The sequence below is a fragment of the Lepus europaeus genome, chromosome 19 (assembly GCF_033115175.1).
Source record: "Lepus europaeus isolate LE1 chromosome 19, mLepTim1.pri, whole genome shotgun sequence".
Classification (NCBI taxonomy): Eukaryota; Metazoa; Chordata; class Mammalia; order Lagomorpha; family Leporidae; genus Lepus; species Lepus europaeus.
The window spans coordinates 526,422-554,413 of NC_084845.1; the positions used below are offsets into that span (position 1 = coordinate 526,422).

The 27,992-nt window shown below is 47.6% G+C and overlaps 2 protein-coding genes across 15 annotated transcripts in view; one reads left to right on the top strand and one right to left on the bottom strand.

Annotated features, from left to right (window-relative positions):
* Positions 1-27,915, top strand: part of LOC133748567 (zinc finger protein 418-like) — a 76,459-nt gene extending 48,544 nt beyond the window's left edge. For 2 of the 12 annotated variants that reach the window (XR_009864468.1, XR_009864474.1), the window contains one exon: positions 14,761-19,569. The gene's annotated coding sequence lies outside the window, so the exon portion shown is untranslated. Of the gene's footprint in view, positions 1-14,760; positions 19,570-22,863 lie in introns of those variants that run through there. The other 10 variants (XR_009864476.1, XR_009864479.1, XR_009864475.1 and 7 more) reach the window with 10 other exon arrangements.
* Positions 9,647-27,992, bottom strand: part of LOC133748574 (zinc finger protein 154-like) — a 41,706-nt gene continuing 23,360 nt past the window's right edge. Inside the window, exons 6-7 of one of the 3 annotated variants that reach the window (XM_062177498.1) lie at positions 21,791-21,850; positions 9,647-14,221 (exon numbers count right to left, since the gene is read on the bottom strand). The gene's annotated coding sequence lies outside the window, so the exon portion shown is untranslated. Of the gene's footprint in view, positions 14,249-21,790; positions 21,851-27,992 lie in introns of all 3 variants that reach the window. The other 2 variants (XM_062177499.1, XM_062177497.1) reach the window with 2 other exon arrangements.

Sequence of the window (27,992 nt, forward strand, 5' to 3'; positions counted from 1 at the left end):
CCTTTCCCTGCTCACCCCTCTCATATAGCTCTTTCCTTTCTCTTGTATTGACTGTTTTATCTGTTCTTTGTACTGTCCATCCCTCTCAACTGTAATATAGTTGCACAATATAGGCAGTTCTTTGCCAGTCTTTATTATTTCTTATATTTCTTATAAACCAAGGACAATGTATGACACTCTCCTGATGCTTAACACGTGCTTATTGAAGTCACGAATAAAAGTTTTTCCAGGTTCACTTCCAACATTCATTCCTACTTGATTCCTTCTCTGATTCTCCGCTTCCAGAATTCCATGATATAGATTCTTCCAGAGTGCAAAATAATCATATTTAGGAAGAAACACTTGGCAAGAAACATAGCCCAGCTTTATTCTCATCTTCCTTTCTTTGCCTCAGTGTCCTAGTCTGACCTGTCACCTTCACCTGCTCTTCCCAGCCAGGCTATATGTTTGACTAATTATGTTTTTCCTTGCCTCTATCTCTTTGTTAGTTAATCACTAGTAAAACTTCCAGTAATTGGAATATTTTGCACATGTTTTTCTGAGATCATCTCAAATCCCTGTGCAGACAGTGCCACTGCACTTAGAGGTGAGATGATAATCACTTGCCCGAGAGGAGACCAGATCATGGAGTCTCAAGCCTCTGCTTCAGGGATAGAATGCCCCTTTGCACACACGCGCAGCTCTTATTCCAGCAAGATGTTGCATTGGTAAGTTGACTTTCTTTTTAGACATATTTCTAGAAAAGTAGTGTTTCTCTGGTAAGCTCATAAGAAATCTGTTGTGGACATACAGTTCTTCCTCCCTGCCACCTCAGAGTGGAAACCGAACACTGAGGAATGCAAGTAACAGGGAAAATTTGTGAGAGTTCTTGAGGCAAAGTCACTCCCTCCTTTCTGTTCACTGCTGCCCAGCACTGTGTCACCTTCTGTGTCAGCCTCATCTGAAACCTCCTGAATGAATATGCCAACCCTCTGAGCCTTTACTCTACTGCTAGGAAGAGGAGTAAGAGCAAACTCCTGCTTCTAGGAGGGCAGTGCCTTTTCCATGAGGCCACCTGGGTTGGCACACACCTGCTATCTGACAGCAGCTGTGTCGCTAATTTTCTGTCTATAGAAACTTTCTGGGATCCGTGTGAAGAAGGCAGAGATATAGATTTACATTTAAAATGACTAAGAGATGTCCAGAATTGTGGAGCAGGAGTAATCGGGGATGATAAATGAGCTACAGTCTAAATGCAGCTGTGACACACAACCAGGACTACAAGTGTCTGAAGCATCTCCAGACCTCTGCACCTGCCCCCAGCCAGCTGGGATTTTCAAAGTGGCAGCTACATCCAGTCTTCAAGCACTGAAAACTTGGTTTATTCCAAGCCACGAGAGCTATGGAGTGGGCACTTTCTTTTCACTGCTCTGGGCAATAAGCTGGGTTCAACTTATTCTCTAGTTGTGCTTTCAGAGAAAATACTTGGATTATAAAAGAGAAGAAGGTCTTTATTTTTCTATGCATGACTGCTGTACTTAAGTAGCATAGGGATTTGTAACCTTGGCTGTTGTAGGATTTAGATATTTTCTTGTTTTCAAATCTTTATCAAAATTTTGTTTTTTCTCTCTCCTACATAATTACCTTCTTGACTATAATTTACCCACTTATTATAATTTAATAACTTGCAAAATATTTTATAATAAATATGGTTTTATGAAAATAAAGACAAGTTTATTTTTGATGAATTCTAATTCTTTGGAACACCTTTCATTTTAGGTGATTATAAAGTTTTCTGTCAAATTCCGTGTGACTAGAAAAACTGTCCTGTTTACCTAATCTCACATACACACACACACACACACACCCCTCCAGATTCTTTGATCCAAATGAAGTCAAATTCCAACATCTCCTATAAATGGATGGTCTAGTTTCTATTAACTCGAGTTGGGGCCTGATCTTCACTCAGATGAGTGCTGGAATCCTCGGAAATTCTTCCTGCCTTTGCCTTTTATATTGTCTTGGCTTGCTGCACGGACTTTGAAACCCATGGACTTGATTCTTTATCAGCTGGTCTTAGTTAACAACTTGGTCCTTTTCTCTAAAGGGATCCCTCAGACAATGGCAGCTTTGGGACTGAAGTCTTTCCTGGATGGTGCCGGGTGTAAATTTGTCTTCTGTCTACACAGAGAGGCCAGAGGGACTTCCTCAGCACCACCTGCCACCTCAGTGGCTTCCAGGCCCTCAAACTCTGTACAAGGGTCTCTGGGTGGCTGAAGGTCAGAATGAGATCCCCAAAGTGCATTTGTTTCTGCTGTAGCCTCCTCTGGACCCTGCATCTCCTGTTAACTGTACATATTGCTATGCATGTAACTGGCTCAGAAAATGACAGAAACCTGAGTAGGGAAAGAACTTACAGATACTGCTCCTCACGCATTCCTGAAAGACTGACGTTCTCTCTGACTGGAGTCATTTACTCCCTCTCCGATGCTCTGTGCCTGAGCCTCATGGTCTGGGCCAGTGGCTCCATGGTCCTTGTCCTGCACAGGCACAAGTGGCGCGTGCAGCACCTGCACAGCAGCTGCCTCTCTCCCAGGCTCCCCCCCCCCCCCCCCGCCCAGTGAGCCTGTTCATCTCATTTTATTCTCTATCTTCTGTCTTGTCATTTTGGTTAACCCAGACTGGGAACCCAAGCCACTGTCTACTGGGCGTCTCCGCAGTGGTGTCTTCCGGCTTCCCGACGCTCAGCCCTTTTGTGTTCATTTTCAGTGACACTCGTGTCTCACAGGTCTTCTCTGTCTACTGTAAAAGGAAAACACAGGCTTCAGCCATGGGGCCTGTGCCTTGAATCCCCTCCAGAACATCCCACTATTTAATCACTTTTTCAGCATTTGTAATCTTATACTTTTATGTTATGCTCATTAATTTGCAAGACCTTTGAGATTTAATATTGAATAAAAATGATAACTATCGCCCCATCTTCACTTTCAACACATGGACATGTTGTAAATATTCACACAAATATATGGTGTTGCTAACAAAAAATGAGCAGAATTACCATTTGATTCAAGAATTCCACTGCACCCAAAAGAATTGAAAACAAGAACTCAGACAGATATTTGCCTGGCAGAGATTATAGCAGCATTTTTCCCAATAGCCACAAAGTAGATGAATGGAAAAACAAAATGTGGTAGGTACATATGTGGTACAAAAGGTATGAAATTCTGACACAGTCGATACCACACATGAATCTTAAAGACATGCTGTGTGAAGTAAGCCAGACACAGAAGTACAAAGATTATCTGATTCGGTTTATATGTGGCGCTTAGAATGGTGAGACTCTTAGAGATTGGAAGTACAATAGTGTTTAGCTGGGACTCAGAGGAAAGAGGAATAGGGAGTTTGCGTTTAAGATGTGTAGAGTTTCTGTTTGGGACGATGTAAACTTTTTGTACATAGAAGATAGTAGTCATTGTGGAACATTGTAAATGTGCTTCTTGCCACTGAGCTGTACATTTGAAATTGTAAAATGGAGAGAGGCATTTTGGCCCAGAGGGTTAAGCCATTGCTTGTGGTACCAGCACCCCATACCCCTATGCTGGTTGGGGTCCAGAGAAAAAGTTGTAATTATGAGTTTTCTAAAGTAATGCTCCATGAGAAGGGAATGCATGGGTGGAAGTCTCTCTTTTTCTGCTCCAAGGAAAAGATTTGTGTTTTAGATTTGTATTGACCCTTATGACATTTATTGCTGCTTTGAACTTTAGGTTGATAACCAAAAGATTTGCTGGATTTTATAAATATATTGGGTGGAGATCCTTTAAAATGGTGGTGCACTTTTTCACCATAACCCCCCCCCCCCGAAAATCACTGGCAAATATAGTATTTGACAAGTGTTTGGACTTTGACTACCTGTTGGCAGACTAGGCTCAGGTATGTGTGGTCACCGACTCTTCTTGTTCCTGCGTAAATATAATTAGGACTAATGGAAAAGTATATCAAAGAAATAGCACCGGAAGGCCAGGTTGCTACACCAGTTTACCTAACAGGACACATCTGGGGGAACGGGAGATCATGAAGCAAGCCATCCCTAAATTTACTTGATTTTTCCCTTTATGGGCCTCTTGCGCCTGTTGATTTTTGGGCCTTGTCTACTGAACTTTCTGATCTCATTTGTTTCCAAACGAATAAATGTAAAACCAAAAATGATAGTTACTTAGGGGGTTGAACAGCTAGACCTACAACTTATTTGAGGCTATTTAAGAAAAGGCTTCACTCCTCTATTTTTTAAAAAAATATTTATTTGAAAGGCAGAGTTACAGAGAGAGAAAGAGAGGTAGAGAGAGAGGGAGAGGGAGAGATAGAGAGAGAGAGAGACACACACACAGAGAGACATTGGTCTTCCATCTGCTGGTTCACTCCCCAAAGGGCCATAACAACCAGGTCTGGACCAGGCCGAAGCCAGGAGCCAGGAGCTTCATCCAGGTCTGCCCCGTGGGTGCAGGGACCCAGGGACTTGGATCATCTTTCACTGCTTTCCCTGGCGCATTAGAGGGAGCTGTATCGGAAGTGGAGACGCCTGGACAGGAACAGGAGCCTATATGTATCCAATACAAATGGAATGCTGGCATTACAGGCTGCAGCTTTAGTTGCTATGCCACAAAGTTTTAATCTAATGGTCCATCTAGTGACATCGAAATTTAGCTTGAAGAAGTTACAGGAGACCCTCAGCACCTCTCAAGATCCAGGACTGAAAATAAGAAGGGGTATTTGCTACCTAGGGTATTGGTGGTAGATGTGTCACTTAGCATGGAAATTACGTTATAATAGCCCCGTGGGAACTACATTACCCAGAAATCTATGCGCCCTGCGTCCCTGAGGGGGCCGTCGCCGTACGTGGGAGCACGCCTGGGCGGGACTTCCGGCTCGCCCGCGGGCATTTTGTTTTTGCAAGGCTGTAGAGGGCCAGGTGGTCTGCAGTGCTGGGCCGGCCCTCGTGGGGTCGCGAAAGCCTGGCGATAAGCACGCCCGAGGCTCGGCGGGGCAGAGCTGCCTGCTGCCCGACCTGGACGCCCGCCGCTCCGGGCCACCGTCCGTCCGCACAGCCCCGCGACCCGGCAGCGCTGATGGACCCGGTGCAGGTGGGTCCGGCTGTTGGCCGCCCCTAAAGCCCGGAGTGTGCTCAGTCCCGTAGCCCGCGGAGTGAGGCGCCCGTGGCCGGGGCCCCGTGGCCGATGGCCGGTGCTGGAGCGCGTCGCAGGCAGAGAGAGGCCCCCGCACTGCGTCACTGAGGGCCCGCGAGACTGGGGTGGCCGTGCGTGGGAGGGGCGCCCGAGCCGGAGCTGCGGGCTCCCGGGTCTTTCCCGCTCGGCCCGAGCAGGTGGAGGAGTGGATGCTGAGGGCGCAGCTGGGGCGTTGTGTGCGTCCCGAGGGCCCTGGGAGCCGCGCGTGCCCTCTGCAGGACTCGTGGTCTGAGTTGGGGTTCCAGGCTTTGTTGCTCGGGGCGCGCGCGGGCCTGGCAGAGGGTGGCGAGGGCCGCGCCGCGGACTCCGCAGGGTTCGGTTGGCGGCGGGTGTACCGCAAGTCGAAGCCGAGGAGTGGCGAGAAGTGGTCAGGTCCTGGGTAGCTTAAAGATGTTTTATATGTTTGGAAGGAAGAATGACACCGGGAGGCGGGCGTGGGGGCGGAGAGGTCTGCGTGGCTGGTTCCGGCCTAAGGGGTGCCGAACGGTGTCACCGTGTGCTTAGGAATACCTTCCCAGTATTAATAAGCCCGTGCGGGTTCTCGCCTGATGTTCAGAGAAGAATTCTGCATACCGGCATAAAGGAACGAGGCAGCAGGGTGCGTTTCAAGCTTTCGTTCAGTAAGAGAAGTGCATAGGAGCGTGAGGGCCCTAAGAGAGAGGGAGATCTGGGTTCACGCAGGCCAGGAAGCATGGAGGCGCAGGGCCCTGTGGACCCACGATGGCAAGAAGCCAAAGAGGACAAAAGGGCCGCGCACCGTGTCCCAGGCTTTTAATCCACTTCCAAAGGGGGAGTGGTTAATTAACCTGGTGGGCCTGTGGGTGCACAGGTGTGGCCAGCTAGGGGTGTGGTGAAGGCGTGGTTTTCCAGCTCACAGACCTAATGGATAGTGGATAGTGAGAGAGAGAGAAAGGAACTTTTGCCGTCGGTTCACCGCGGCGGGCGCATCCTGCTGATCCGAAGCCAGGAGCCAGGTGCTTCTCCTGGTCTCCCATGCGGGTGCAGGGCCCAAGCACTTGGGCCATCCTCCACTGCCTTCCCGGGCCATAGCACAGAGCTGGCCTGGAAGAGGGGCAACCGGGATAGAATCCCGCGCCCCGACGGGGACTAGAACCTGGTGTGCCGGCGCCGCAAGGGGAGGATTAGCTTGTTAAACCACGGCGCCGGCCCTAATCGGTTTTAACCTGTGTGCCTGCCTAGAGCAGTGACCACAGCCGGAAGCCAGGAATTCCACCTGGGTCTCTGCAGAGCCAAGAGATATAGTTCCGTGATTCAAGGCTGGTGTAATATTAGAAAAGCAATGTAATAACTAAAGAAGAAAACACTTTGTATAAACTGTAGCAAAATCTCTAGAATAGGTGAATTCACCAAAATGTATACAAGTCCTCTCCATGTGTGTGTGCACATCCTTACACACATACACATGTGTATGTTGCTTCTATGGGTAGATAAAAGTATGTGTGAATTCTGTATGGCAACAATACAAAGAAATTATAAAAACCTATAATATTGAAGAATAAAATATTTAGGAATATGGAATATATACAGATTTTCATTGTGATCTTAAGTATTACTATTTCAGCATTGTTGAATGTGCAAACTTTTGTTGAAAGAAATTAAAGGTGACTTAAATGGGTGACCCTTTCTGTAGGATTCAGTAATTTCACTATCCCTCCCTTCCAAGGGTTTTGAGCTGCTGTGGGATTTCTGTATGGAGTGATGGTTCCTGTTGGAGACTCAGTCCAATGAGCCGAAGTCATAGGAACCCAGGCTGAGCTTCGTTCGGCCATATAAGTATAAACAAGCTGTGGACCACCATTTTAAATAACTTATACACATAACCCCACAAGATGCAGCCGACCTGAGGGGGGATAGCTGAGGTTCTGGTTCTTGCAGGAGGCAGCTAACTGGAGCCTCTGAACCAGGGGTTCTGGTTAAGGGATGTGAGCGGCTGGGACATTGCATTCCAGTGTAGAGTAGAAGCAGTACTGGGGGAGTGACTAGAGGATGGTATGGTAGTTACCAGGCAATATTCCCAACAGCCGTACGCTATGGATATGTTTGTTTCTCCATTACATAAGTTAGGAAATCGTAGCTCAGAGTGGTGCAGCTTCCTGCTCAAAGTGCCGTAACCAGTGATGGGAAGCAGATTAACTGCCAACCTAGGTCAGCCTCATTGGAGAGACCGCATCCTGAGGTCAGATACCAGGTGTCATGTGGATTTGTTGGTGATTTGAAGCCAGATAGCATATGATATTTCTGAAGTCAGATACTGCGTAATCTGAGGTAACATATTTGGCTCTAATGCAAATTGGAGGTAACGCACAGTGGTTTGGTTCTGATGCACCTTCACAGCATGTGAGTTTGAAAGTAAGATGCAGTCGTCTCTATCTGAGGGGGATACATTCCAGGTTCCACTGAAACCAAGGCTGGTATTGAACCTTATAAACACTATGTTTTTTCTTGTACATATAAAGCTGTGATACAGTTGAATTTATAAGTTTGGCACAGTGAGAGATTAACAATAATAAAAAAAAAAGAATAAGGGATGGGTGTTTAGTGGAAAGACTGAGACATTTATATCCCTATCAGAATACCTGAGTTCGATACCTGACCCCAACTCTGACTCTGGCTTCCTGCTTGTGCTGACCCTGAGGGACAGTGGTGACAGCAGAAGTGGCTGGGCTCCTGTCACCCAGGTGGGAGACCTGGACTGAGTTCCCACCTCCTGTCTTTGCTCCTGGCGCACCCTAGGTCTGTGGGCATCTGGGGAATGAGTCCGTGTACAAAAGCTCTTTTCTGTCAGTCTCTCTCTTTAAGAAAGATTTACTTATTTATTTGAAAGGCAGAGTTACAGAGAGGCAGAGGCAGAGAGAGAGGGAGGGAGGGAGGGAATCTTCTATCTGCTGGTTCACTCCCTAAATGGCCGCACCAGCCAGAGCTGGGCTGGTCAGGAGCCAGGAACTTCTTCTTCTTGGTCTCCCACATGGGTGCAGGGGCCCAAGGACTTGAACCATCTTCCACTATCAGGGAGCTGGATTGGAAGTGGAGCATCTGGGACTTGAACCAGCGCCATATGGAATGCCAGCACTGCAGGCAGCAACTTCACCTGCTACACCACAGTGCTGGCTCCAGTGATACACTTTTTTTTTTTTTTAAGATTTATGATTTATTTTTTATTTGAAAGGCAGAAAGAGAGTGTGTTTGTGTGTCTTCCATCTGCTGGTTCACTCCCCAAATGGCTGCAATGGCTGGAGCTGTGTCTATCCGAAGCCAGGAGCCAGGAGCTTCCTTCGGGTTCTCCCCCAAGTCCTTGGGGCATCTTCCATTGCTTTCCCAGGCCATAGCAGAGAGCTGGATCAGAAGTGGAGCAGCTGGGACTTGAACTGGCCCATATGGGATGCCAGCACTGCAGGCGGTGGCTTTACCTGCTGTGCCATAGCACCGGCCCCTCAAAACTTATTATACTGTGTTTTACTCCTCTTGACTACAGGTAACTGCAACCATGAACCGAAATCATGGATAAAGGGGGACTACTGTACAGAATAGTGCCACAAAATTTGAAATGTCAATCCTATCTGTACTCCTGAGGAAAAACATTTCTGAAGTGTGTGAATCTTGAATCATATTGCATGTAAAAGTGTATCTGTAGTGCAAAAAGATGCCTTGAATTTATAAAATTACTGTACTTGTGCTCATTTCAGATTATGTGCCACAGAAGGCTATTGGTAGTATAGGGTGTGTTTGTTTTGAAAGATACCTTTTTTTAAGATTTATTTTATTTGAAAGGCAGAGTTAGAAAGAAAGATACTACTGTTAACCCTGCAAAGTTTGTGACAATGAGGATGAAGAGAACCATGTATCCAGAACAAGCTGTGGATCACAATTTTAAATAACTTATACACATAACCCCACAAGATGTAGGTGTTGTTTATGACACTTTAATTAATGGATATTTATATTTGAAGAACCTTTAAATTACAGAAGTTTATGATGGAGGCTTTGACTTCATTTTTCATCTTTTTTTTTTAAGATTTATTTATTTATTTGAGTTACACACACAGAAAGAGAGGCAGAGAGAGAGAGAGAGAGAGAGACAGAGACAGAGAGACAGAGACAGAGAGGTCTTCCATCCACTGGTTCACTCCCTAATTGGCCGCAATGGCTGGAGCTGTGCTGATCCAAAGCCAGGAGCCAGGAGCTTCTTCCAGGTCTCCCAGGTGGGTTCAGGGGCCCAAGGACTTGGGCCATCTTTCATTGCTTTCTCAGGCCATTGCAGAGAGCTGAATCAGAAGTGCAGCAGCCGGGACTCGAACTGACGCCCATGTGGGGTCCCCTCCCCTTTTAAAGATTTTATTTGTTTGAGAGGTAGAGTCAGAGAGAGAGAGAGAGAGACAGAGAATGGCCTTCCGTCTGCTGGTTCACTCCCCAAATGGCTGCAACAGCCAGAGCTGGGTTGATCCAAAGCCAGGAGACAGGAGCTTCCTCAAGGTCTCCCAGGTGGATGCAGGGGCCCAAGAACTTGGGCCATCTGCTGCTGCTTTCCCAGGCCATAGCAGAGAGCTAGACCAGAAGAGGAGCAGCTGGGACCAGAACCGGTGCTCATATGGGATACCGCTGCCACAGGCAGAGGACTAATCTGCTTGCGCCATCGCACCAGCCCCTCACCTCTCATCTTAGAGGTAAAGCTGCTTTGAATTTGATGGGGAGCGAGGCTGGGATTATGTACTGTGAACCCCCAGCAGCTAGGGCCTGTGCTGCACCCAGGATCTGGAATCTCTGATGGAGATGGAGAGGATGGGACCTGGCAGCTACTGGAAGGCTGAGCATGCAGTAGATGCTCCGTAAACGGTTCTTTGCCTTTACCTTTTGACCACCTGGGCCTCTCTGCAGCAAGTGCTTACTATTGGGGTGCTATTCCCAATGTCCTTGTGGTAGCCATTTGGCTATCATGCTTTGGAATGCTTGTTTTAGGATTAGTATGCCAACATGTAGAACATCAGCTTCCCCAGCATAGCACCTCCATCCCCATGTGGTACCCACTGCTCCTGTCCCCTCTCCTTCTGTTGGCTCCAGTGATGGAGTGAAAGTAATGTGCCTGGTACAGATGGGTACTGGCCAGGTCCTGACCTGCCCTGTCTGGAAGATTGTCTGTCATCTCTTCATTTCCACCTTTCCCTCCTGTTCAGTCTGCGCGCACCAACGGGTGGATGGAGTCCAAGCCAGTGGTTATGGAGAGCTTCCCCTCTGGCACCCCAGTGAGCATGCAGGGCACAGCAACAAGCACATGGAAGTGTTTGCTGGCGAGGCTGAGCCATGAGTTCAGCAAACTGTAGATCATCTTGTTTATGGAGACAAAGAAGAGAGGTGGACAAACAGTGTTTAGGCTCAAGTGTCAACGGAGGAGCTGGACCTCTATTCTGAAGGTGGTAGAGTCATGGAGAATTTGGGACAGAGGGACGTGTCTTAGCAGGGTTCCCCTGGCTGCAGAATGTGAGAAGGGAGTGGGGTCAGGTGTGGAAATAAAAGGCAGTGGAGGATGGCCCAAGTGCCTGGGCTTCTGCTACCCACATGGGAGACCTGGAAGAAGCTATGCTTTCCTGGCTTTGGCCTGGCACAGCCTTGGCCATTGTGGCCTTTCGGGGAGTGAAGCAGCAGGTAGACGATCTGTCACTCTTCCAAGTAAATGAAATTGTAAAAATGTATAGAGGCTCCCCAAATGAGAACAAAGAGCTTGCTGTAACAGGGGAGTCACTGTCACTTGAATTTGGTGTAGACTCAAAGGCAAGCAGTGGCATGGGGAAGCCTCATTGTGGTACAAAAGGACGGCTCCAGCTGTGTCTGACTGAAGTCTGGGCACTGGGAAGCTGAACCTTGCTACTAGGAGCAGCCATCTGTGATTGCTTAGGGGAGTAGACTTGAATTCCTCTGGTTCGTCCTAATTTGGGAATTTTTGAAAGTTAGGGAAGAAGGCAGGTGACATAACCATTTTCATTGGGTTGGTGCAGAGGTTTATGGGTGAAAGTTTTGCAATTTCACCACTGGGCAACCAGAAAGGCTGCTGAATTAGTTGGTGAGCACTGGTGCGGCTGTGCCCGAGTGGTTGCTGTGGAGGTGATAGAATTGTTTCCTGAAGTGGACTGTGAGAGAGGAAGTAGTGGGGGCTGACCCAGAGTTTTGTGCTAGCTGCTGAAGGATGGAAGGGTCACCGACTGAAATGGGGAGGTCAGATGGAAGAGTCATTGTTTGCAGCAGATTAGGTAGAGGTAGGAAGGGTGTGAGTTGTAAGAAGACAGCATGGGTATGGTAGGCTGATTAATGGTCCCCAAAGATGTCCATGTTTTAATCCCTGAGACACTTGACTGTATTACCCCATACTGCAAGAGGGACTTTGCTCATGTGACTAAGGATCTTGAGATGAATTATTCAGTGTGTCCAGTGTAATCACAATGGTACTTAGGAAAGTGAAGCAGGAGGGCCTGTTAGATTGAAATGTGAAGGAAATGGGCCAGAGTGATATGATTTCAGTAATGATACAGTGTTGCTAAGAATGCAACAAAGAATGCAAGAGGTCTCTAGAAGTTGGAATAGGGAAAGAAATGGATTATTTTTAAAAGATTTATTTTTATTTATTTGAAAGGCAGCATGAGAGAGATTACATCAGCTGGTTCACTCCTCAAATAGCTGCAATGTGTGGGGCTGTGCCAGAAAGCCTAGAGCCCAGAGATTCTGGGTCACCCACATTGGTGCAGGGGCCCAAGTACTTGGACTGTCTTCCACTGCTTTCCCAGGCTGTAGCAGAGAGCTGGATTGGAAGTGGAGCAGCCGGAACACGAACCGGCGCCCATATAGGATGCTGGAATTGCAGGTTGTGGCTTAACTGGTTACACCACAACCAACCCCAGAAGTGGATTCTTATCTAGAGCTGTCAGATAAGCATAAGCCTGCCAACATTCTAATTTTAGCCTAGCAAAACCCATTTTGGATTGATGACCTCCAGAATAAGGATGGTAAATTTGTGTAGTCTTAGGCTGTGAAGTTAGTGGTAATTTATTTTGGCATTGATAGGAATTTAATACAGTGAGCAACAGAGAAGTGAAGAGGGCCAAGAGTACCTGAGATCAGCATGTGGTCTGGGCGTCTGTGGTTAAAGAAAGGAACAGCGATAGGTAAGGAGGCTTTTTTTTTTTTTTTTTAAAGATTTATTTATTTCAAAGGCAGTTACAGAGAGGCAGAGAGAGACGGAGGGGGGTGTCATCCATCTGCTAGTTTACTCCCCAGATTGCTGCAACAGCCAGAGCTGGGCTAATCCAAAGCCAGGAGCTGCTTCCAGGTCTCCCCATGTGGGTGCAGGGGCCCAAGAACTTGGGCCATCTTCTACTGCTTTCCCAACCCATAGCAGAGAGCTGGACTTGAACCCATGCCCATAGGGGATGCCGGCATTGCAGGTGGCAGCTTTACCCACTATGCCACAGGGCCAGGGCCAGGGCCAGGGCCAGGGCCGGCCCCGGCAAAGAGACTTTCAGAGCACTAACAAGCATCCTTGGCAATGGGGCCATAGAGGGTTTGGAGCAAGATGAGATACTGATTTCACTGCTTTGTAATTTCTCTGTGCTATGTGTAGAGTGGCAGCTGGGGAGACCAAGGAGACGTCTATGGTGGTGGCCAAAAGGGTGGTGGTGGATAGTTGGGGATGTGCGAGAGGCATGATGTGCATAGGAAGTGTGAACTGTTATCGGGCTTCACTGAGAAGAGTGAGCCCAGGTTTGTGTCTGGGACGATGATTGGACACTGACTGGCAGGAGAGGAGGCCTCTGCATGCTGAGCTCGGAGGGTAAAATGGTGGTTTTCTTTCAACCTGTTGTCATAGACTGAGGAGATCACTGAGGTAATCACGAGACAGTCATGGCCACTGGTACCAGTTCCTGGTATTTTCTCTGACTTGGGGGCCTGGGGAGGTGGGTGAGCAAGAAGTTGTTTTGGTGGCTAGAATAGGGGTTCTGGCAGAGGCAGTCTTCATGGACCTTACTGTCCTTGTCATTGCAGAGCTGCTGACCTCTGAGGATGTTTGTGTCCTTTTCCTGGGGAGAATGGGGGCTCCTTGACGAGGCTCAGCCTCCTGGACCACGATGCAATGCTGGAGAACTCTGCACTTTTAGCCTTGCTGGGTGAGGTCCTCACACCCAGCCCATCAGTCTCTCTCTGTCCATCCCACGAAGGATTATGAGCGCTTCATTCATTGGTCTCTAGGAGTAGATGCCATGGCCAAGCTGTATAGTGTGTCATCTCTTCGTGTTGGGAAGCCCTGAAGCTGTTGTTGTTGATTCGTTCTGAGAGGAGAGCATGGTGGGGGCAAGAGGTGCAGAATCACCACACAGACCCTGGGAGTCGGGTGAAAGCAGGCCTGAGGCAGCAGCCTGAAGACTCGTTTATTTCAGTTGGTACAGCAGCTTAAATAGCCAAGGCAGCTGATCTGGTCAAGGGGCAGTCTGTGCCCTAACCAATCACAGCCTGTTGCCAGGCAGTTTCTGAAGCCATCCAATCACAGCCTGTTGCCAGGCAGTTTCCGTTGCCAGCGGCCATCTTGGCATGGCCTTCTCATTCCATCACATGAAGCCGCAGCGCCCTGGCACGGGGCAGTTTACTCAATGATCTCATTAGGTCTGGTCAGCCTGTTCACAATGATGGTGCCTCTCTACCCAAGGTTCTGGCCCTTTTTCCAGATGACACTTCCTGGGGCTGTACTAAGCCAGAGTTGTAAGTACTCACACAATCATTACTCATGGGGATCTTTGGGCTGTTCCTGCAAAACCCAACTTCAAAGTTCTCTTTGTAGTAATTTTTTTAACCTGAGGCCTGTCATAGGATGTGTTGCTGTGGACTTTATTGGCTGCTCACCTGTCCTGGCCTTCTCAGGAACTGCATTTTCCAGACCACATTTAGCCATGCAGTTAGGGCAAGGGGAGGCACCCTCGTTGCTTCTCAGGTGGATGTGACTCCATCTAGAGAAAGTAAAGCCCAGATGGGACCTGGTGAGTGGGAATCAGGGAAGGGTACAATGTCAAGGTCAGGTTCAAAATGGGCAACATTTAGGTGTTCAGTGTTTCTCCTCGGGCCGGTGGCCACGCAGTTTCTACCTATCTTTCTTCCTTAACACCCAAATTTATCATTTTCAATTTGACTTCTAGCCCCTTGCCATCCTTCACCACCCTGGCTTCTACCTTACACCCATTCCCTTCCATTACCTTTTCTGTCAGTGATTTTCATGCCATGTCTGCCTATACATAGTGTTCATGAGATGTGCACATATTCTCATATCGTCCTTGAACACCAACTACTCACTTATAATTTTCCTGGGCCTGGATACATCCTGCATAGCACTCACCAGTTGCCAAAACCCTGCCGTGCCCTTTCCTCGTGTCTTTGCTCTTCAGCCTCCCCATTTTGTGATCTTCTGAGGCCCATTGCCTCTTGGCAGCCTTTCTCAGACTGATTGGGTATTTCCTCCATGTGTACTTCATCAGTATTTCTTTGCTTTCAGGGTGTTGGCATGAAGTGGAGGATGAGGAGACATCCAATAAGCAGAGTGTTTCTTCAGAAACACAGGACAGAGTTTTTGTAGCAGATCTGAAGACCCGTGTACATGACACGTGTGCCCCACTGAGGGATATCTTACATCTGGCTGAATACCAGGGGGAAAAAGCCAGGCAGAAACCACACACATGTGGGACACATGGGAAACTGCTCAATAATGTAAACTTTGAGCAGCACCAGAAGCAATCCAGAAGATAAGGTTTTTCTGCAACGTCTGAAGAGATTAAGATTACAGAAAATGTGGACAATTCTGTGCCAGTGTGCCCAACTTTATCATACAGCAGAACACTTGTATTGCAGATGTGGGAAACTTCACAGTGGACAAAGGCCTTAGCAGTACGGGGAATGTTCTGTTGCTGTTCGACCTAACAGCTCACCCTGGTAAATCTGGAATAGCACTCTTTGTGAGGACACTGGTCAGAAGTGAAACCTCAGCCGTGTGAGTATCCACACCTGGGTGATTCCCTGTGCATTCCAACTCTGCACGAAGCTTTCAAGAGCTGTCTTTCACTATTTAAACTGCCAAGGGCCTTTGGTAGTGACAGAAGTCCTCCTGCCACTACCATGTGGGAGAATGGCATATTATTCTTGTCACCCCAGCATGCTCATGGCAGGCAGACTTCTGGAAGGAATTAAGAATGGTCTTACAGCCTATGGGTGGAGGTCTGTATTTCCTCCTTTTTGATGGTTTTGGGCATGGAAATAGATTTTATTTTTTAAAAATCTATTTATTTGAAAGGCAAAATTATTGAGAAAAAGAGAAACATATCTTCCATCCTCTGGTTCACTCCCCAGATGGCCCTAACAGCTGGGGCTGGGCCAGTCTGAAGCCAAGAGCCAGGAGCTTCTTTCAGGTATCCCACAAGACTGCAGGGGCCCAAACACTTGGGCCATCCTCAGCTGCTTTCCCAGGCATGTGAGTGGGGAGCTGGACTGGAAGGAACTGCACCCATATAGCACACCAGCACTGCAGGCCATGGCTTAACCTGCTGCACCACAGCACCAGCCCCATGGAAACAGCTTTATTTCAGAGGACACAGAAGGGTTCTGCAGTAGCTCCCAGAGGCTGAACTTTTGTGGACTTTTTGGGAAGTGTCCAGCCTCTAAACCACCCAGCCCCGGAACTTGCTGCCTTATATTTGAACAAAACAGGCCTGTTAATCTTGGGGGTTTAGTCATTATGTGGAGTGCATTGAGGAAACAGTTGGGTTCTGACAGCTTGAAAGGGTAAATAGCTCTTGTGAGACTACCCACTTTGCTGTGCCTCAGAGAGCACTGTATGATGGCCGAGAAGAGCTCTGACTCCTGTTTTGATGCAATGTGCATTGCTGCCAAAGGCTGTCTGAAAAAGACTGCTGGGGGCCGGCGCTGTGGTGCAGCGGGTTAAAGCCCTGGCCTGAAGCACTGGCATCCCATATGGGTGCCAGTTCTAGTCCCGGCTGCTCCTCTTCTCTTCTGATCCAGCTCTCTGCTATGGCCTGGGAAAGCATTAGAAGATGGCCCAAGTCCTTGGGCCCCTGCACCTGCTTGGGAGAACTGGAAGAAGCTCCTGGCTCTGCATCAGTGCAGCTCCAGCCGTTGCCGCCATCTGGGGAGTGAACCAGTGGATGGAAGACCTCTCTCTGTAACCCTGTGTTTCAAATAAATAAAACTTTGGAAAAAAAAAAAATGGCTGCTTTGCAGCCTCACATTTAAAAAAAAAAAAGCTTGCTGGGTTTTTTGGAGACAAATCATGTGGCCCAGATGCTAGTTTTACTCTTAGGTTTGCATATTATTTATTTATTTTTATTTGACAGGTAGAGATATAGACACTGGGAGGGAGAGACAGAAAGGTATTTCCGTTAGTTCACTCCCCAAATGGCCACCACGGCTGGCGCTGCACCCATCTAGAGCCAGGTGCTTTTTCCTGATCTCCCAGGAGCCCAAGCACTTGGGCCATCCTCCACTGCCCTCCTGGGACACAGCAGAGAGCTGCACTGGAAGAGGAGCAACTGGGACTAGAACCGGTGCTCATGGGATTCTGGTGCTGCAGGCGGAGGATTAACCAAGTGAGCCACAACGCTGGCCCTACTCTTAGGTTTGGAGGTGTCTGTAAGAGGGGGCAGTTGTAACAACCTCTAGAGTATGTGGGAGCAGTGTGTTTGACCCCTTGTTCTCACTGGATGTTCCGTATTCTCAGGCACTGAAGAGGAAGCTGGCCCTTGGTACCTGCCAAGGAGCCTGCGTTCAGTTGGCAGGTGTGATTGCCTGGAAGCCCTCCAGGAGCCAGGTGGGAACTGTAATTGGTTCAGAAACACTATGTGTGACACGTAAGGAGTATACAAGATAAGAATATTCAGAAGTTTTCAGACCCTCCACAGGTGGTTACTGTAACTCAAAGCAAATCTAAACATGCTGATTCCTAAAGACCCCGGATTGTTTACCTTAGGACTACCAGAGGGAGAACTGATGTAGCAAGGGTGTGGCTGTGACTTATCCAGTACTGGTGAATCATGCAAGAATGGCTTTACTGGGTGGCAATTTTTGCTGTAGGGCTACACAAAAGTATGGGCGATGGAGGAGTCACTATAGGGTGGCCTGTAGAACCTTTCCTAAGGTAGAATGTTATTTGTTGGAAAATTATTTTTTCTAATACAGTAATGCAGTCTAAGTTCTCCCATAAATATTACTGTGTGTGTGTGTAGGGCCAATTGGAACACGGGTCATTGTTTGGGACTTTTTCCAGGCTTATAAGAGTCCACATTGAGTTCTCTGTACTCTGCAGTGTGTGCTTCTCTGCAGGCTCATCAAATGGAAGACATGGACTTGGCATTTCAGAGAAGTCCTGCTTCTCCCCTGTTCCTTCCTGAGGACTCCCTGGATCCAGTGAGTAGACTGAGATCACAGCTCATTAGATGCTATGGACAGTACCCAGGACTTATCATTCTTGGCCTACAGCTCCCCCAGACTTAGAGAGAAGGTACTGAGTCCCAGGTAAGAAAACAGGTATGAGGGGGACCAGAACCAGTAGTTATGTTGTTAAGCAGGGGCAACACAGGTACTGGGAGCTCTTACGGAGGCTGGCTGGGGCTTGGTGTTCTGCGGGTAGAAGCATAGCTTCCAGGTACAGGGATCACAGTACAGCCTCTGGGTAGGGATGGACAGTAGTATGGTTTTAAAGTTAAGTTTTCTGCAAAGGGCCATGGGTAAAAGCTTTGGTCCCATGGCTGGGGAGGATGCTGTTGGGAGGTGGTAGAACCAGAAGTGGAGCTAATGGAAAGTCCTTAGGTCATTGGGGCTGGCGCTGTGGCATAATAGGCTAAGCCTCTGCCTGTGGAGCCAGCATCCCATGTCCTAGCTGCTGCTCTTCCCATCCAGCTCTCTGCCTATCGTGTGGGAAAGCATGGAAGATGACCCAAGTGCTTGGGCCCCTGCTCCCATTTGGGAGACCCCAGAAGCTCCTGGTTTGCAGCTTTGGATTGGCTCAGCTCGGGCCATTGTGGCCGTTTGGGGAGTGAACCAGTGGATGGAAGATCTTTCTGTCTGTAACTCTGCCTCTCAAATTAAAAAAAAAAAAAAAAAAAAAATCCTTACAGCAAAAAAGTGGTATCATTGAAGAATTAAATTCCAACTGCTACACCTTTATTACTGAATTGAAACATTAACTATACCCACTAATGGAAGAACTGAAATTTTCATATACTCCTCTTAGGAATCCAAAGAAAACAACTGTTAGGTAACAAAAGTTATACATTCACATACACTGTGATAGGCATTGAACTCCGAGGTATTAACAAAACAGAAATGAAACCCATCATGTGAAGAGCCGAATTCAAATGTCTATAGCAGTTTTACTTGCAGTTACTTAATATTAACCCCATATATCCACAAATAGGCAATAAACAAATAATGGTATATTCATAGAACATCCCACTTCTAGCAATAAAAAAAGAACTGCTCTTAGAAGCATGATTAATCAATTTCAATATAAATATGCTGTGTGAGTGCACTTAAGGGGAAAAAAAGTAAATATGATTTCAATCTTATAAAGTTCTCTTCTCTTAGCTGATTCACTCCACCATTGTCTACAATAGCCAGGTCTGGGCCAGGACAAAGCTGGGAACTCCAGGTCTCCCACATGGGTAGCAGAGGCCCAAGTATTTGGGCCATTTCCCACTACTTTCCCAGGCATATTAGCAGAGAGCTGGATAAGAATCGGAGTAGGTGGAACTCAAACCGGCGACCTGATATGACATGGCAGCATCACAAGCCATGGCTGATCCTGCTGCAACACAATGCCAGCCTGGAAGATATGTGTGGCTCCAGGCTGTGTCATTAAGACAAACATGTCACATATCCAGCACATTTGGAATGGATTTTAATCATCCATCTCATTAATATCTAAGATACAGGCCGGCGCCGCGGCTCACTAGGCTAATCCTCCGCCTTGCGGCGCCGGCACACCGGGTTCTAGTCCCGGTCGGGGCACCGATCCTGTCCCGGTTGCCCCTCTTCCAGGCCAGCTCTCTGCTGTGGCTAGGGAGTGCAGTGGAGGATGGCCCAAGTCCTTGGGTCCTGCACCCCATGGGAGACCAGGAGAAGCACCTGGCTCCTGCCATCGGAACAGCGCGGTGCGCCGGCCACAGCGCGCTACCACGGCGGCCATTGGAGGGTGAACCAACGGCAAAAGGAAGACCTTTCTCTCTGTCTCTCTCTCTCACTGTCCACTCTGCCTGTCCAAAAAAAAAAAAAAAAAAAAAAAAAAAACACACACACACACACACAAAAACAAAAATATCTAAGATACAGAAAATATGGAGTTAGGGTAGACAAACTGGACAGAATCAGAGTGATTTGATGTCGAACTGAGAAAATGATAAATTCTAACAGACCAGTGACTTAGCAGCATTATTTATACAAATGAAAAAGTACATGAAAAAGTACGTATGGATTAACTCAGACACACTTACCAAAAGTCATACAAATAAATATTCTTTGTATCCTGATTATAATCAATCTGTTTTAAATAGTGGCAGCTAATAAGAATTAACTTTATATAAAATAACATTTTAATTTGATACACCTTACATTTTGTGCGTTAGTAAACAGCATTTTCTTATAAAATTTTTGAAATGGCATTTTGAAGAAGTTACGCACTGAGTGACCTATCTAGGCCTATCAAGGATTAGAAGTAAAATAACCCATTGTTTTGCATGGAAGTAGGATAAGTAATAATGATCATGAAATGATAATGATGAAATATTAAGGATTTATGTAGCTTTATAAGTTTTTCTATTTATGGTTATATCTATCAAAGGTAGAACATGTACTTTAAATAATTGTATATTTTGAGAAAATTGAAAATGGCAAGAAGAAACATTTGGTTTCAGGGATGTAAGCACACATGAAAACTTAAATATTTTGAATGCATTCAGTTTAAGTTGGGTACATTTCAAATAGTTTAAAAAATTAATATTTATGTTCATTAGGTTATTTGTAGTTACTCTATCAATATATCAAAAAATAGAATACAAAGATGTCTTACTAGAGACTAACTACATGTTGAGTGACGAAATCATGATAGGAGTATTTACACCAAGGATCAGGCTTGATTTAGTATATTATTGTATTTTTAGACTTGAGAAAGTGATGCTGAATGTTTTTAATTTTACTCTGTGAGAGGTAGAGAGAAAGATAGATAACTCCCATCCACTGGTTCACTCCCAAATACCTTCAATAGCCAAGACTGGGTCAGGCCAAAGCCCAGAACTGAGAACTTACTTGGCATCTCCCACACTAGTGGACTTGAACCATCAACTTCTGCCTCCCTGGGTATGCATCAGCAGGAAACTAGAATGGAATGTGGAGCCAGAGTCTGAGTCCAGGCACCCTGATATCAGATGCATGCATCCAGGTGCTAACTTATCTACTGAGCCAAACTCCCACTTCTCTGAATATGTTAATAATGCAGTTAAACATAATAGTATATGGTGTATATGGGCATTATGTGGAGCACAGGACAAAAATTTGATGAAAAACTTTTCTAGAATGAATGAAATTGCAACATATCTGTTGTTGGACTATTATTTGTTAAAGCAATAAACACATGTTATCAGAAAGAAAATAGTAAAAAAAAAAAATACTGAAGAAGATATATAGGTAGCAAATAAACACATGTAAAAATACTCAACATAGGGCCAGTGCTGTGGCTTAGCAGGTAAAGCTGCCACCTGTAGTGCCGGCATCCCATGTGGGTACCGGTTCAAGACCCGGCTGCTCCACTTCCGACCCAACTCTCAGTTATGGCCTAGGAAAGCAGTGGAAGATGCCCCAAGTCCTTGGGCCCCTGCATATACTTGTTAAATGGGCTAAAATTAAAGATTAGCCATATGAAGTATTAGCAGAGATACAAGAGGAACTAGAAGTGATACAGTGTTTCTGGGAATGCAATGGAGAAAAACCATTTAGATCACAGCTTGGGCCAGTGCTATGGCATAGTGGGTAAAGCTGTCACCTGTAGAGCCAGCATCCCATATGGTTGCTGGTTCGAGTCCCAGCTGCCCCACTTCCAATCCAGCTCCCTGCTAAGGTGCCTGAGAAAGCAGCAGAGGACGGACCAAGCCTTTGGGCCCCTTCACCCACATTGGAGACCTGGAAGAAGCTCCAGGCTCCTGGCTTCTGGCTTTGGATCAGTTCAGCTCTGGCTGTTGCAGCCATTTGGGGAGTGAACCAGCAGATAAAAGATCTCTCTCTCCTCCCTCTCTCTGCCTTTCTGTAACTCTTTTAAATAAATAAATTAAAAAAAAAATGGATCACAGCTTGACTTATCTTAAAATGGTAAGCATTCACATATATTGTAATTCAGGAATTATAGTTTGAGTTACCAACACAAAGTAAATAACACTATATACATATAAAAATTGAATGCAAATATTTACAACAGCTTCGCCTGTAAAGAGAGCCTAACCAGATGAACAGATGAATAAATAATGGCTTACCCACAGAACAGAATATTCCTCAACAACAAAGAATTTTTCACATTAGTGTCGTTGTTGAATCTAAAAAACGCAACATGAAGAAAACTAGTAATAGAGCCCATATAACCACTTGATAACAATTATTTAAAATTCTAGAAGGCCGGCGCAGTGGCTTAACAGGCTAATCCTCTACCTTGCGGCACCGGCACACTGGGTTCTAGTCCCAGTTGGGGCGCCGGATTCTATCTCAGTTGCCCCTCTTCCAGGCCAGCTCTCTGCTATGGGCCGGAAAGGCAGTGGAGGATGGCCCAAGTGCTTGGGCCCTGCACCTGCATGGGAGACCAGGAGAAGCACCTGGCTCCTGGCTCTGGATCAGCACGATGTGCTGGCCGCAGCGGCCATTGGAGGGTGAACCAACAGCAGAAAGGAAGACCCTTCTCTCTGTCTCTCTCTCACTATCCACTCTGCCTGTCAAAAAAAAAAAAAAAAAAATTCTAGAAAATGCAAACTAACTTATTTTAAGGAAAATCAGTGGTTACCTAGAGGGCTGGGGATGGCCAGGAGAAATTTTATGTAGAAGGGAATGAGGTAAATATGAAAGACAGGTGAGTTTTCCAAATGAGTATGATGATGGTTTTAAGGCTTTACCAATTATACACACTTCAGATAAGTGTTTTTTTGTATGTCAGTTATACAAATTATTCTTTGGTTAAATATATTTATTTATTCAAAGGGCAGAATGACAGGAGACAGATTTTCTGTGTGCTAGTTTACTCCTTAAATGGCTGCAACCAGGGCTGGATCAGGCAGAGCCAGGAACTCCATTCAAGTCTTCATGTGGGTGGCAGGGCCCAAGCACTTGGGGCATCCTCTGCTGCTTTCCCAGGCCCATTAGCAGGGAGCTGGATCAGAAGTTAAGAACCAGGTCTCGAACAGGCCCTCTAAGATGGGATATTGGCATCACAAGTGGTGGGTTAACCCACTGTGCCACAGTGCCAGCCTCTGAATATTTACTAGAACTTTAAAAAAGTGTCTCAAAATTAAGAGCCTAGATGTCTTACTTTGCCTGGAAAATAAGCTTCATAATCTGATAGGATTCTACCACCTCCCTCCTGATGGCCTGGGAGGAGAAGCCTTGCCTCACTGTCAGCAAACGTTGGCAAGCAGGAAATATTCTTGCCACCTGAATCAACTGGAATGCTGACCTGGTCACAAAGCCACATCTTTGAACTATGGAAACCATCCTTGTCCTTGTTCTCACTTCCCTGCCTGCATAGTGATGATCTTGAGGTAAACAGTCCAGAGAAGACGTGGGAATTCACAAGAAGTTCATTTTCTCTACTTTAGCTGCAATAAATATAGTTAATGGAGTTTCTGGAGAATTCCATGCATACTGATCCTTCATAGCCATGGTCACTGGAACATTTGTGGATGAACTTTTAGAATACATCCTATCTAACTCACTGCAGTCTCCTCCATTCTCCATTAACTCAGAATTTCTGTCCCAGTTACGGTTGGACCTGCCCCTTCAGTCTAATAACAAATGACACTAACATTACTATGTAGTTCTGAACATGACATGGCTCCTTTGCATGAACTGTGATATCTCTCTGAACACAAATAAAGTCCATGTTGTTCACCGAATCACTGGGGATTGTGACAGTTGCCTCCTTTACACAGGGATCTCAGACCTCACACAAACTTTGGCTCCAAGGCCACAAGTTAGGAACACTAAACCCTGAGCTAGTAGTCCCTTTGAGAAAAAAAAAAAAGAGACCTTGGGTAGCAAGCAAATTAGATCAGTATTGGACAGAGAGCTATTTTCTGTCATCACACTATCCCTCTGAAACACAAAGTTTGGGATCCCAACAAAATCTGTTCACTCGGATGATGACGTCACTATTGTGCTTGCAAGTCAGCTTAGACAGTGAATAGGAATACCCAGGTTAAAAGTGCAAAGACAGGGCTGGTATTGTGGTATAGCTAATTAAGCCCCACCTGCAATGCTGCCATCCCATATGGGCACTGCTCCACTTCCAACCCAGCTCCCCACTAATCTGCCTGGGAAAGCAGCAAAGGATGGCCCAAATGCTTGGGCCACTGTACCCACATGAGAGACCTGGAAGAAATTCCTGGCTTTGGCCCAGCCCAGCCCTAGCAGTGGTGGCCATTTGTGGAGTGAACCAGCAGATGGAAGATATCTGCTCCCGCCCCCACCCCTGTTCTGTAACTGCCTTTCAAAAAATTTTAAGTCCAAAAAACATTTTTACAAAAAGGTCATAAGCCAAAACAATGTGCAACAAGCAGTTTCTGGATTTATCATAAGTGTAATGTGAGACCAACAGATCCCTGAAATAGGTTGTTATTTCTTAGCAAGCTGACAACACAGATCAAGTCCTGTAGACCAAAACCGGGTCTGAATCATGCTCTAATGTCAAAGAAAAAGAAATGAGTCCCTTGGGGCCAGCACCGTGGCACAGTGGGTTAAGCCTCTGCCTGCGGTGCCAGCATCCCATGTGGGCACAGGTTCAAGTCCTGGCTGCTCCACTTTCAATTCAGCTCTCTGCTGATGGCCTAGAAAAGCAGTGGAAGGTGGTCCAACGCTTGAGCCCTTGCACCCACGTAGGAGACCCAGAAGGAGCTCCTGGCTCCTGACTTCAGATGGGCCCAGCTCCAGATGTCGGCAGCCATTGGGGAGTGAACCAGTAGATGGAAGATCTCTTGTCTCTCCCTCTCTCTGTAACTCTACCTCTCAAATAAATAAATAAAATCTTAGAAAAGAGTCCTTAAGGGCTCAGGCTATTCATAATTTCCCAAGAAAATGAGAAGTTTGTTTTTTAATACTTATTTATTTGAAAGGCAGAGTTACAGAGACAGAGAAGGAAAGAGAATTTTCATCTGCTGGCTCACTCCCAAAATGACCACCATGGAAAGGGCTGGGCCAGGCCAGAGCCGGGAGCCAGGAGCTTCATCCAGGTTTCTCATGTGGATGGCAGGGGCCCAAGCACTTGGGTCAACTAATGCTGCTTTCCCAGGCACATTAGCAGGGAGCTGGGATAAAGACGAGTAGTTGGGGACTAGCACCATGGGATAGCAGGTGAAGCTACCGCTTGCAGTGCCAACATCCCATATGGGCGCTGGTTCGAGTACCAGCTTCCCCACTTCTGATCCAGCTCTCTGCTATGGCCTGTGAAAGCAGTAGAAGATGGCCCAAGCCCTTGGGCCCCTGCACCAGCCTGGGAGACCTGGAAGAAGCTCCTGGCTTTGGATTGGCGCAGCTCTGGCTGTTTTGGCCATCTGGGTAGTAAACCAGCAGATGGAAGACCTCTCTCTCTTCCCCCATCCCCTTCCTCTCTCTACCTCTGCCTTTCAAAAAAATAAATCTTTTAAAAAAATTCCAACAGGACCCAAGTAGCTGGAGATCAAGGACTATTTGAGGGGGTGTGCACATACCACAACACAGTAAGTCAAAACAAAGAGCACAGCAGCGTGAGATCAGGTGATACACACGGGCCACAAAGGTCTGGAGCTGGAAGTCACAGATAAAATAACAAGTTGCTGAATTATTAAATATGTGGAGTTAGAGGCAGAAATGAGGTATAGCCAGTGGCACTTGAACCACAACACTGCTGAACACATCACAGGTTCCTGATACAATATGAACCCAATTCAGATGTCATGCTAAAGCCCATCTGCCCATCTACCCTTCTTAAGAGGTCTCTCCCGAGACCATCTCTCTTTTTTATTTATTTATTTTTTGAAAATCAGAGTTACAGAGAAACAGGGAGAGAGAGATAGATCTTCTATCTGCTGGTTTACTCCCCAGATGGCTGCGATGGCCAGGGCTGGGCCAGGCCAAAACCAGGAGCCAGGAGCTTCAACTGAGTCTCCCATGTGGGTGCAGGGACCCAAGTACTTGGGCCATCTTCTGCTGCTTTCACCAGGCCATTAGCAGGGAGCTGGACTGGAAGTGGAACAGCTAGGACACACACAGTTGCCCCTATAGGATGCCGTCATCACAGGCAGTGGTTTTACCTGCTACACCACAATGCTGCCCCCGAGACCATCTTATGTCAAGTGTGTGAAGAAATCAGGGCTCTCTCCCTGCAGCTCACATCAGGCAATCACATGGGACATGAATGACGCAAATATTAAAAGAGAAGACAAATGAGTGACTAGCAATGGTCCAGAGCAACTTGGCACACGAGGCTCGTGAAAGCAAAGCTATGGTTTGTTCATTTAAATTCATGTGTAACCATGCTTGTAGTTCTCTGCACAGCCAGCCATAAGGAAATGGCAGCTCGGAGACCAAAGCAAGGGCAAAGGTACCATGAATCTGCACTCAGCCATCCTGACAGGGAGAAGGCAAGCAAGGTGATGTCCCTTTAGGCTGACAAGACTCCAGGACAGAGGTAACTGGAATAAAACAGAGGGGTAGAGACTATTCAGGAGGGAAGCAAAGGCCTTCCCCAGGGACGCTGAAGTATGAAGTTCTCCAGCATTACGTCACAGTGGAGCAGCCTCATCATCAAGAACCCACTCTTGCCAGCGCTGTGGCTCACTAGGCTAATCCTCCGCCTGTGACACTGGTACTCCGGGTTCTAGTCCCAGTTGGGGCGCCGGTTCTGTCCTGGTTCCTCTTTCCAGTTCAGCTCTCTGCTGTGGCCTGGGAAGGCAGTGGAGGATGGCCCAAGTGCTTGGGCCCCTGCACCCACATGGGAGACCAGGAGTGTGGGGAAATTAGTTACATGAGGGTGCCCAAAGGAAGTAAGGTGGGCAGAATCCAAAGTTGTTTACCACTAAAACTAATTGGCTGCGCAACATCAGGGGAGGTAACAAAACTAGTAACAAGTGTATAGACATATGGCTAGTCCTATAGAAATCCCCCCGGAAAATGACCGTTTAAGTGATTGGTTGGTCCTTAGACCTGCCCCAATGACTCTGCAGTTTTGTGCTATAAAAGGTTCTGTTTCGCACGAAGTAAATGAGTCCTTGCTAGACTTGGCTCCCCGCTGCGTCTGATTGTCTCCGGGATTGGGAGGCTGGGGAATGGGCGAGCGGCGCACTTACCTTTCCTCGGACCCAGTCCATCCTTGTACGGGTGGACTAAGACCCAGCAGCTGGCGCCCAACGTGGGGCACGAGCAGTTACTTTTCGGCCGAGGCCAATCGGTCTCTCAGGGTAAGTGAAACCCTAGTATGGGTAATGCAGTTTCGTCCATTATGGACTCGGCCTTAAAGGCCTTACAGGACTTGGGAGAGCCCAGAGACTCAGAGGAAGATGGCGGGGAAAGAGAACGGGCTAAGTTTAATCAAAAAGCAAAAACGAAAGTAAAAGTCACCCCGCCTAGCCCATCTGCTCCAGAAGGGCCAGAACCCCCCTCGTACCTCCTGGGGGCAGAGACGGCCTCCCCCTATGTAAAGCCGTGGAGGGAGCTACCTGATGGGGATCCTTCCGATTGCCCGGGAGGAGGGAGGAGAAATGAGGTAACCTATGTGGGAGCAGCCGCTGGCATGATGGCAGCCATGCCACTCGCTCTGCTGGTGCTGCTGCTCTTGGGGCCAGGCGGTGGGGGCCAGGCAGAGCCCCCACACAACACCCTGTGGGAGGATCACCCCGCTGCCTTCCGGGGACGTGGCTGCCGCCTTCCAAGGCCCCTGGGCGCACCTGTTGCACCGCCTCACCCACCTCGCTGAGGGCTGCTGCGCGCTGGCTGCACACCTGGCCGGCCCAGACCCCTTGCGGTCACCGTCGGAGCTGTGCGAGGAGCCGTGCCTGACCGTGGAGCTGGGCGGCACCGCAGCCCCCTCGCACCTGGACAAAGCAGTGCGTGTACTTCGCTGCACCCCGCAACGCAGTGCATGGAGCCCGGTGGGGACCAGCGGAGCCAGAGCGGTGGCGGCAGGGGCGGCCCCGGACCAGCAGTGGCCTCAGCACAGGGCCGACAGCTGCTGCCCACGCAGTCTAGCAGCGGGGCGGACCGGGAGGACGACGATGGCGATAAGCGCTGGTGCCGGTGGCCTGAGTGGGAGCCCGATATGGGGGGAGGGGAGGGCTGTAGCTCCGGGCCCCTCTCTTCACCGCGGAACAAAGCGGCGGACGCGGGGCTGGGAGAGGAGAGGCTGGGGCGGCTTGCGAGAGGCTGTGACGTGGACGCGGGCCGGCCATGGACCCCGGTCTGATGGCCTTGCAGCCCCGCGGCGCTCCCACCGGGTATGGGGCG